The sequence below is a fragment of the Sus scrofa genome, chromosome 1 (assembly GCF_000003025.6).
Source record: "Sus scrofa isolate TJ Tabasco breed Duroc chromosome 1, Sscrofa11.1, whole genome shotgun sequence".
Taxonomy (NCBI): Eukaryota; Metazoa; Chordata; class Mammalia; order Artiodactyla; family Suidae; genus Sus; species Sus scrofa.
In genome coordinates, this window is record NC_010443.5 from 18,209,581 (window position 1) to 18,221,395 (window position 11,815).

Genomic DNA, 11,815 nt, shown 5'->3' on the forward strand with positions numbered 1-11,815 from the left:
GAAGAAAATCCTCATTTCAATGGAAACCTGAGCAACGCATTACCCAGATATATGACTGCAGTACATCTCTTCTAGAAAGCTGATCCTTAGGTGGCAAACTGTAAAACGTACACTGGTCACAAAGAAATGTTCAAAACTTTGCACTAAAATGTTACTCAGTGCCAAGGGGGAGGGAGTGGGATGGACTGGGAATTTGGGGTTAATAGATGCAAACTATTGCCTTTGGAATGGATAAGCAATGAGATCCTGCTGTATAGCACTGGGAACTATATCTAGTCACTTACGATGGAGCATGATAATGTGAGAAAAAAGAATGTATATATGTATGTGTGACTGGGTCACCATGCTGTACAGCAGAAAATTGACAGAACACTGGAAACGAGCTATGACGGAAAAAATAAAAATCATTTTTTAAAAAAGTAAAAATAAAATAAAATGTCATTCAGTGAGGTCAAGTAGACTTCTTTTTTAACTTTTTTCCTGGTAGACAAGAAGTGGAAAGAAAAAAAGACCATGAAATCAAATGATGACTACCCTGCCCCCACTCTAAGTGGGGTGAGACCCCCTTCACCTATGCAAATGCTCCCTAATTCCTGACAGGTACAGGGCCCAGTGGCAGGCAGTGAGATATTTCATTCACTGAAGGGGCTTATATTCCACTGGAGTTACACCGTCTTCAAGGAATGCTAGAGAAACTACTTGTTCCAGTTCCTATGTAGAGATGGGGATAGGCCATATAAGGGATAAATGCATTCCCTCTCTTTCCTGGAAAATTCCAACAAAACATTTGAGACCATTAAACCATCACAATTCTGGCTTTGACTTCAAATGCACAGGACAAACAAACCCTCCCTTCTCTGCATTTCTAATTCAGCAAAGCCAGTATACACCCTCTAAGAGCAAATGAATTTTATATTTGCAACTTATTCAAAATGTGTTGGCATTTGGCTAGACTTTTTAACTGTAGCTTGGCAGCGCAGAACCTTCTATTTGGGGATATAAAGCAGAATACGCTCAGAGTTCCTCATTCTGGGCCCATATACACAGACTTATGAAAGTGCATATTTTGAATATCTATGATGAGTATATTTTCGCTGGGATTCAGGAGGGACAGAAACCAGAGACACGCCAGGCCAGTGTCCAGTAGAACTCATTTACTGAGCGCTGACTGTGTGTGAAGCACTTGCATTTAAACCATATTTAATTCTCAGAGCATTAACAACAACTGCTAACATTTACCGAACACTGTTCATGCGCCAGGCTTTAAGAACATGCATGTATGTCCACTCATTAGGGACATCTTAGGGACCCTAACCCTAACCCTAACCCTAACCCTCTAACCCTAACCCTCATAGCCTTAAATTGTGGCCAAGCTGGGATTCACCCCCAGGCAGTAGGGCACCAGAGTCTAGGCCTCTAACTGCCTCTCTCTGAAGTGCTACTGCAGTCCCGCGTGCATATGACCCTGGGGCCTGAAGGGCCAGCTAGATGGTCTAAGGTCACACGCCCTGCAAATGGTGAAGCTGGGCTCTCAAACTAGGTCATCTGTCTCCAGCTCCCAGTCCTTTAAATCGTCATGCATAATGGCCATGCTAGAGTTGTTTCTGCAGCATAGGCAAGAACCGAAAGCCTGGTCTTTGAGAAGCAGAGGTGAGAAGAAGGGGGAAATGTTCAAAGGATGAGAAGGTTGTTCAGAAAGTCCTCATAGACTGACCAACCATATGAGTAACTATCCAAATTTTAAAAAGTGAAATGGGCACCATTAACAGCAATACCAGGACAACAGACCTAAACCAAGAGGTATGGTCACCCAATACAACTCTGATAAAATCATGCCACATTTCTACGAAATCGGCTTATTAGCTGAGCTGATGTAAAAACAAATATGAGGAAAAACTGGCAAACGGTTAGGGGATCCTTACAAGTAACAAAAGCATAAATCATCATGATAAGCACACAATGTGTTTTTCAGTAGTCCTCTAAAATCTATCTCAAAATCACACCACAGAGTAAGAAACCAAATTGTATTCAGAGAGCTGAAATGATTGCCTGAAACCAGGTAATAGTATTCACATTGGATATTTATCTAAACTACTTAGAAACAAATTAAATGTCTCAGGCTCCTACAAAGATGTGTTAATTAGCATATAATGATTTCTTTCAAGAATAAATGAGGGACATTTAAAGCAACATGCTCCAGTCTTTGCTCCTCAACCGTGTATTGCCCCACGTCATTGCCTATTCCATCTTGATTTCCTTGCTTCTGTTTTATTAACCCTACAATGGCAAGTATCTTTCACTGTAAGAAGTCTAGAGAGAGAAGTTTAAACTAGAAAAAGTGGAAACAGATCCTCATTTGTTTTGAAAAAATGCAAAACTTCAAACATGGCAAGTTTCCAGGTTGTAGAGCATCCTTCAGGGAAATGAGTCCTCATCGTCCAGCTCTATTTTTGTTACTATAAACTCAGAGATGAAATGGAGAAGGAAGGCTAAGTTCTGAGAGCTTAAAGAACAAAACAAGTCATCGCTCTGGCAGGCTGGGAGGGACACACTATGTCAGACAGTGGAGGAGGAAAAGTCCCACCAAGGTTTTTTATTTTTTGTTTTTGTCTTTTTAGGGCCACACCCACAGCATATGGAAGTTCCCAGGCTAGGGGTTAAACTGGAGCTGCAGCTTCGGTCTACACCACAGCCACAGCAATGCCGGACCTTGACCCACTGAGCAAAGCCAGGGATCAAACCCGAGTCCTCATGGATACTAGTCAGATTCATGACCGCTGAGCCACAGTAGGAACTCCCCCCACCAAGTCTTGAAAAAGCTATTGAAACATAGAAAAAGTAATCATATGGTAAATTCCATGGCTCACACGTCCATTCTTACTGGTATAGTAATATATTCATTTTGTCATGAGTGTAGAATATCTCTTAACCATCTATATTTATTTTACAAAATTTTAGATTTACTATATGAAATGACATTTTTCCAGCACAGCATGTCTTTAAGAGTCATCCAAAAAAATATTTTTAGCAAGAATAACAGGTGTGGCAGGCACTGGGAAGACAGTGGTTAAAAAAAACAAAACACTTTAGAAGCTTCCAATCTAGCAAGACAAGAATTAAACACTAGACACACAAATAAATACTTTGTTTCCTGTCTTTATTATTACTATTATTGTATAGTTGATTTACATTGTTTCATCAAGTTCTGTTATACCACAAAGTGACCCAATCACACACATTTCCCTATGCTGTACAGTGAGATCCCTTGCCCATCCGCTCCACATATACAAATAAATACTCTTAAAACTCCATAAGTAAATCTAATAGGAAAATAGCACTTTTTGTTTTTGTCTTATTTTAGGGCCGCACCCACGGCACATGGAGGTTCCCAGGCTAGGGGTCTAATCAGAGCTGTAGCTGCTGGCCTACACCACAGCCACAGCAACGCCAGATCTGAACCGCGTCTGCGACCTACAACACAGCTCACAGCAACGCTGGATCCTTAACCCACTGAGCGAGGCCAGGTATTAAACCCACATCCTCATGGATGCTAGTTGGGTTCATTAACCACTGAGCCACGATAGGAACTCCAGAAAATAGCACTTTTTATCAGAATTCATATTACAAGCAACGGTGCAGGATAGCAGCTATTATCTTCTTAAAGTAACATATAAAACTGTAGATAAGGAGCAACAGAATACATAATTTATGTTCTAATAATTGTTTATTAGCTCCCATAATTTTTTTCTTCCAGCCTATGGGAAAGAAAAGGCAAGGAGTAAGAAAAATGGAAGAACACTAATGTATTTCTTCATTTTGCCTTTTGTTTTATTAATTGGTCTTTATTTTATTTTTGCTGCCATAAGCTCTTTTCCATACTATATCTTTATATTTATATTTCTATTATTTATATCTTCATATCATTACAATGTAAGTTACACTAGCTAGTACTTTAACCCCCATTATTTTCACAGAGTATAGAGGAAATGATGATTTTTTTAAAAATCTAGGCAAGGTGGACTTATTTAAAGAAAGACTGTGGCATTGTTGATTAGCTTAAAGGCAGAGTTCAGGCAGAAAAATTCTAGTCTCTCCATTAAGCAATCTCTCTTGTAAACACCCAAAGAGCTAATTTACGTCAACATCAACGCAGCTATTTCTTCTCTAGTTTGTTTCCCTTGCGAAAGGTTTAAGCATTTTATTAAATATTGCTATGCGTAAAATTTCATAGATTGGGTGGTTTTTTTTTTTTTTTGAGTCTATGTACACAAGGATTTTTTCCCCCACCCTTTTAAAATAAGGAAAATAGTTCTGTTTCCCAAAGCTTTCCAAATACACACATCCTAACAAATTGGTTTGTGATGATATGAGACTAGGCAGTTTGCCCGTAATTGAAGACATTTTGCCAACAAGACACAGGCTGCCAAGAGAAGCAGTGACAGTGCTCCGAATATGAGTGTATGATCTCTATGTAAATATCGACGCTTCCTGCCCTTTTCAAAGCGATGATGCAAAAGCCCATATGACTGGCAGATGCCTTAATTAATCATGGCGCCACATGATGGCTCTCCTTAAGGATGACTGTTAGCTCCAAGCTAATATCCACTCCCACCCCATTCTTTGGTGTGACCCATTTCTTTTTGTCATAAAGGCATTCAGAGGCACCGAGAAAATTTCATTTAAATTACAACTCTTTGTGTGTGTGTATGTGTGTGTGTGTGTGGTCCTTTCTGCAGGATTTATGTCAACACTGAACTTTCACTTGTCACTAGCTGGTTTCAGCATTCATGGTGTGACTATGTGTATATGTTTTCTCTCTCCAACTGAGATGGCACATTACGACTTAAAAAAATTAAAGTTCTTTAGAGTGTCACAATTAAAGGCCAAAAAATGAGAATCCTTGAAATGACAAAGAAATGTCAGGGTCTTCATACCGTGTATGGGACTTTTTCCCTCTGAAAAGAAGGAAGTAAATTGCTGCTCCTTTGGAAGACTTTTTCAGGCTATTACGACGTGATTTCTTATGCTAGAGTAGTAATTTATTAAATGAATTCCTAGTGGCCTGAAAGACTTAATGCACCTACCAACGGGAGCACTTTGCTGCCTTCTCATTAATAGTTCTTGCCCATTAGGTATCGTTCCTAAGAGAAGGCAGCAAAGCGCTCCCGTTAGTAGTGAGTCCATGACAGCTCTAAAGAGCAAAATCGTATTCTCTTTGGTGAGATTAATTATTGACTTTGGGGGCATGTTTTCTGACTTAACAATCACTGGGAAAGGGTTCGAGCTATAATTCCAACAGCCTCATCCTTTCCTGCCTCCATTCCCTCTGATAATATTTACAGTGGCTTTTGGAGTTATCCCTGCAGCTTTTCATTTGAAACTGTGAGTGTTTAAAAATCCTCCACTGGCCTCCACCTCTCTCCATTAACAGATCCCCATCTAGTTGCCATGACATTCTCTAGATTCTTATATCACTTGAAATAGTTCTCAACCTTTGGTCTGTACCAACATACCTGCCATAAATAACAGAGTCTCACTCAAGTGACCAGGGCATCAGAGGTTGGGGAAAAAGCATCCAGAGTTAATATGGATGAGTGCAATCTTTAGAACCCCACAAAATACTTTTAATATAACCATACATTTAGACATGCTTTTTAGGGCCACATGTGCAGCATATGAAAGATCTCAGGCTAGGGTTCGAATTGGAGCTGCAGCTGCCGACTTACACCACAGCCACAGCAATGCCAGATCCTTGATGCACTGAGCGAGGCCAGGTATCAAACCCACATCCTCATGGATACTGGTCAGTAACCCCACAAAGACAACATCGGGTCCTTAATCCTCAGAGCCACATGGGAACTCCAAGAACCACCGATTTGCTACATCTATGTTTGCCAGCAAGTTGCTTTTGTGAAGTCAAAGATTTTCTCTCATGCTCTTTCTTTCCTTTCTGTCACATTTTCTAATAAGGGTTTTATAGCTGATATCATATCTGCCAAAGATAACACAAAAGTTACATTTCACCAGGCACTCACGAAGCTAATCTAATTAGTGGTTTGAAACACTTGAACGATAAACACGTGTCCTCATTTACTTATGCTAAGAAAGTATATTACACTCACAAAATATGTACATAATTGTAACATATATAATTCATCAGTGATAAGACACGGAATAGAATTAGGGGTACGAATGTCACCCGAAGCCATGTTCCCACACCTCCTGGCCTGGTCCCTGGGTTTCGTTATCCAGTAATAAGGAGAGGGATGTGGGCCAGGAATTGGCCAGGGCCGCAGCTGCGAGGCCAGAGAAGCCCTGGCTGAGCTGGAAAAGCAGGTGGAAGACTTGGGCTCCGGACAGCTTCAGAGTAAGTGAGCAGTGCCCAGAACCAATGCTGTGGTCTTTGGAATCTTAGAATAAGGAACCTGAGTGGTGAAGAGTTAAAGAAGAAGTGGATCAAATTACAGAGAGGAAAGACGTCCTTCATAAATATACTATAATGTAAAGACAAATGAGTCTGAGAGACAAAAGGAAGTCCTTAGTCAAAAACCTCTGAAAGGTGTTTATAAACTCTCCGTAAAAGTGTCTGAAACATGTGGGTTTTTTTTTTTTTTTTTCTTTTTGGTAGGTTGTGTTTTAGTAATCATGGAAGTAATACACGCCCGGGGCTAATATTCATTAATAAAGGAAAAATCATAAATATGCCTATAATCACACCAATCAGAGATAAGAATTGTTAACATATTGCCATTTGACCTGGCAGTATTTTTCCCACATGGACAGACAACACAAATATTTACTAAAATCATATACTTTTTGAAGTGTGTTAGAATATTTTAAGGATTTTTTTAAGCTTTATAAGTGAATATTTTAAGGATTTTTTTAAGCAATATAAGTGAACATTTTATTTATGTATAATTTAGAAACAGAGGAATATTCCATAGACTTTTATTTGTCAAAAAAAAAATCAAATAGTTTTCTTCCTAGGAAGTTTTTTCCAGAAAATTTGCCATTTTTGCAGATTTTTTTTTTTAATTCCACTTTTTTTACATAATTATCAGGGAACTCATTCTAGGGCAATGGAATCCTTCCATAAATTTCTCTTGCTCTTCATTTCACCACTCTACTTGCAGAATGGCAATAGGTTACAGACGACTTTATGAGCAGTTTTTCATTTCAGTATAGGGTTGATGGTTCCTGCATAAAAATTACCTGTAACCTTCTGGATCTATCTTTCAAGTAGTTATGCATATGATTTAATATGCTGGCCCAGACATATTAGAGTCAGCTAAATATATGGATTGTGTGTGTCAGCTCTTTCTCATAAATAATAATGTTGTACTTTCTCTCTCAAAACAATTGGCTGCCACAATGACAACTGATTGTAGGAAAAACAAAGAGAGTTTCTTGTGATGGATTCTTAATAGGTTTTAAATAATAAGAATTAGAATGTGGTAAGCTCAAAAGCATAGCAATTACATTTCGCTTGTTTAGAATGTAATCCAAATTCTCGCATTAATTCCATGCTGTGTGTTTAAATTTTGGTTCACTGAGGCTTACTGATTAGACCAGATACATCTTATAGTATTTCTCTCAATATCGAGTCTAACTCTGGTATTGGATTGAGCAACTCTTCCCTCCAGAGCCCTGATGTGGCATCTGGAGAAACAGCTGCTCTGTTTCACATTGGAGAAATATTCACATAATGAAATGTTTATGTTGAAAACTAGATATGGGTTTTATACATCCTGTTTTTGATGTCATGAAAGGGGTAGGTTATTTTAAGAAATCATTAAGTGTTTTAATGTTTAGTCATATTTTCATCTTGCATAACAAGATTTTCTCAGAAGCTAATGCCACCCAGATCTTAACCCACCCCATCCGCTGGAAGCAACTGTGTTTTCTGGCACCTGCAAAGACAATGAAGGCTTCAGCTGTGCACCGAGGCGGGTGGGCAGGCAGGCAGGCACCACAGACCCTGTCTTACACAAGCAGGTGCTCCTAACGCTGGACCTCTGGATGCAGCGCCAAGCCAATCCAAAGTCTTACTCACAGCTGAGGGGTCTACACCTTAGAAACTCAAGGATGTGTTTTGAGAGGGTTTGGGTTTTGTTTTTGTTTTTGGCAATACAAACTGCAAAGAAAGAAAGCCAAAGTGATTATCAGTCTCGTTTCCTGCTTTTAACTTACTCAAGGGGTACTTAGAGCATCTTTTGATTTTAGAGCCTCAGAACTACTTGCTGCTGAGAAATCCTTCTACAGATGACAGCAGACCTATCTCTTTCCTAAAGCCCTGGACCAGCTTCAGAAACACAGCTGACTCTATGAGTGTATTTCTATTAGGTCAAATAGAAAGATCACTTCAGGAATACAGAGAGTCTTAGCCATAAAACAAGTTTTGGCAAGGCCATCCCTAAGACAGGACTTTCTTACTATCTACCGAGCCTCTTAACTTACCTGTGGCCACATTGGTCCTCTCCATCTTAAACTGAAAGGCATCCCTCCCTCCATCTGCTCTTGGACCAAATGCCCCCTCTTCTCAGGAAACCATCCCTGGATGATATGCTCACTTCCTTTCCTGCATCTTCAACCCCTCTCTATGGACCACTCCCCCACCCCCAACAAGACCCAACTCTAACTCACCTTCAGAACTACACAAAACCAAATCCAAAACCCTCTCCACCCATCTCAGCTCCCGCCAGCCACAGCCATTCCAGCTCCCTCCCCTTCACAGACAGACCTTCTCCAAGCAGTGGCCCATGCTTGCTGCCCTCGTTTTCTCACCTCCTACCCATTCTTCAAAGCCACGTCACCTGTTCTCTCTGGAGTCTCTACTTTCTATGTCATGGGGCTTCATCTAATGGCTACTTTCCAGTTCTTCCTTAACTGGAAAATCTTTTTCCTGGAATTGTCTCTCCTTTTATCTTTGGGGACTGTCTTCTCTTGCTTTTTCCTCCTACCTGATTCAAAGTCCCTACTCTTTATTGAATGTAAATACCAATACTATGGCTATGTGCTGTCTTTCATCCTTTCCTTTTCTAACCTTACAAACTGTGTCTGGGCCATCTTATCATTACTGTAGCTTTCACTAACATGTGCCAATGACCCCCAAACATTTATCTCCAGAACAGACCATTCCTCAGAGGTGCAAACATATACCCCACATCCGACTGCACGTCTTAGCACAAAGATCTCGACATGTCCAAGATGGCACTAGATCCCTAGCCCTGCTGATGGATTCCTGCTCTCGTGCATCCTTTAGGAATGAATGGCACCATTCAGTTCATGGAGTTACCTATCAGATAACCCCTCCCTCTCCTTTGCCCCATATCCCTTAACAAGTGGGAGCCTCATAAGGGGAATCATGTCTCTTTCCAGGGTACATTTTTGTCCAAACAGAGCCACCTCTTCTCTTTTGCAATTTTTACCCTGAGATAGCCTGTTTAGAAAAGAGAGGAAGAAGAAAATTGTTCTTTTCCTAGGATAGATAATGGCAAGAGGTAGATTAAAATAAAAAGCCACAGCAGGGCTGTACCCCTGGGGTGGCATCTCTTTTCTGCCTGCTGCCAGGGCTGGAAAGCCATGTGTAGACAAAAAGTGAAGAGCAATTCGACTTTCCCGCTCCCAGATCCAGGTGAGAATTTTAAATTAAAAAAAAAAAAACCCATAGATTGGCTATGGAAAAATAATTCCAGGTACTTTAAAACTATAAACGTTGAATGTAATAATTTGCCAGACATATGATTGTCAAAGAAATAGACTATGGAGTTGAACATTTTTCGAACGTCTAGATCCATGCTGTCTAATATTCACTGCTAGCCACCTAAGACATCTAAATGGAAGTTAATTAAAATTAAATTTGCCTTCCTCAGTAGCACAAGCCATAATCTGAACATTCGGCAGTCACGTATGGCTGGTGACTACCTGACAGTGCTGGTCCAGACAAATATAACTACAGAAATGAGAATGGTGAATAAAACAAACGGAGGGGAGGTTTAACGAGAGGAAAAGGCTTGTGGTAGATGTGCCCTGATGAGACCTGTGCCTTTGGCTGTTACGGTGCAGAGGTGGTGCCAACAAATAAAGAAGAGGACGTCTCAGGGGATGCGCAGGGAAGGGCTGCCCATGAACTCACGGGATGACGATGCTCAGAAGACTAGCCTTAATATCAGCATCCTCTGGTTCCTGCTCAGATTACATCACTTCCCCCCTCCAAAACCTGAGTGGCAGTTGTCAATGCTGGGGTGCAGACCCTCAGAAGAGCTGGCATGGATTTTGAGTATACTAGTAATCTGCTGACAAGTATATTTAAAGCAGCAGGCTGTGCATAATTGTCAATTTTATGCATTAGGCTCTCCCCATCATAACCAGATTATCATGGATTTGCATTCTAATATGTCCTCTTGAGTGAAAGAGGAAAAGAATAGCCTGCACTAAATGACCCACACCTATATTTCTTTAGAAAGACACTCTCCATGATGGCAGGACTATGTCTAGTTTTCCCTTGTACTTAGAACAGTGCCTGGCATGAGTAAGGATTCAGTACATGTTTTGTTGCATGAAAATACACTGGGTACATGAATGCCATCAGCCATGCACCTTGAGAAAGAACGCTTGGAAATATACAGTATATTAAATATATCCTCTTAGTATAATATCTGAGGCTCTGAGACCTGCTTGCAAGCTATGACAGCCGTATTTTCCTCTGATTCACCTATTTGTCCTGGGCTCCTGGGCTCCAGAGCCACTGGCCAATATCCTTTTCTCTGCAATCACCATGCATTTTCATCCCTTTAGGCCTCTGCTCGTGCAGCTCCCCATCTGGAAATCTTTCCCTCCTTCACTCCACTTCTACCCCCCAACAATCAAAATCCTAACCACCTTTTAAGACAGTTCATCTAAATCATAGACATCTCTTTATTTCCGCAGCACGTACTAGGAATTTATATGGCACTAGTGCCATTTTGTTTTGATAGAGTTTGAATCCTCAGCACATCCACCTCCTCCCATACCCTGTAAATCCTTTGTTCATTCCTCCTTGTGTTCCCCCTGCACCCAATGTGGTACCTGCAGATGGACTTCTCATTCAATTCTTCTTAAACAAGATCATGTAGGAACTCGTTGGGTCTTAGTTCATCACACAATTTAACAGCATGGTTGTCAAACATGAAAAGGAATTCTAACGACAACTGCTAACATTTATTGGGCACTTACTACATGCATATAGCACTACACAAATAGTTCATACGATCCTGACATAGGTGAAGTCAAGGCCGCAGAGATTTAGGTGGCAGAAAGAAATGCAAACCCACATCTCTCTTCTTTCCACTGACATTTGCATTTTCCCTCCTTTGTGCTACATTTTATCATCTGTCATAAGTATGGATCAGTTTATTTTTTTCACTTTGAAGAGATTACTCTTGACGCCATGGATAAAACATGAAATGACTGGAGTTCTCATCCTGGCTCAGGGGTTAACGAATCCAACTAGGTTGCAGGTTCAATCCCTGCCCTTGCTCAGTGGGTTAAGGATCCGGCGTTGCCATGAGCTGTGGTGTAGGTCGCAGACGCGGCTCAGATCTGCTGTGGCTGCGGCTGTGGCCAGTGGCTACAGCTCCGATTGGACCCCTAGCCTGGGAACCTCCATATGCCACAGGAGTGGCCCTAGAAAAGGCAAAAAGACCAAAAAAAAAAAAAAAAACCCATGAAATGATTATTACCCACAAATAACTTTTAACCTCTGCCATAAGTTTTTCCTATGGACTCAATTTATCATTCTCTGTGTTGACTGTAACCAGTTTTATCATCCAGGGGA

At 40.7% G+C, this 11,815-nt stretch overlaps 1 protein-coding gene across 1 annotated transcript in view; it reads right to left on the reverse strand.

Annotated features, from left to right (window-relative positions):
- SAMD5 (sterile alpha motif domain containing 5) overlaps window positions 1-11,815 on the reverse strand; it is a 406,625-nt gene that overhangs the window by 326,184 nt on the left and 68,626 nt on the right. The gene's annotated exons all lie outside the window — the stretch shown is intronic.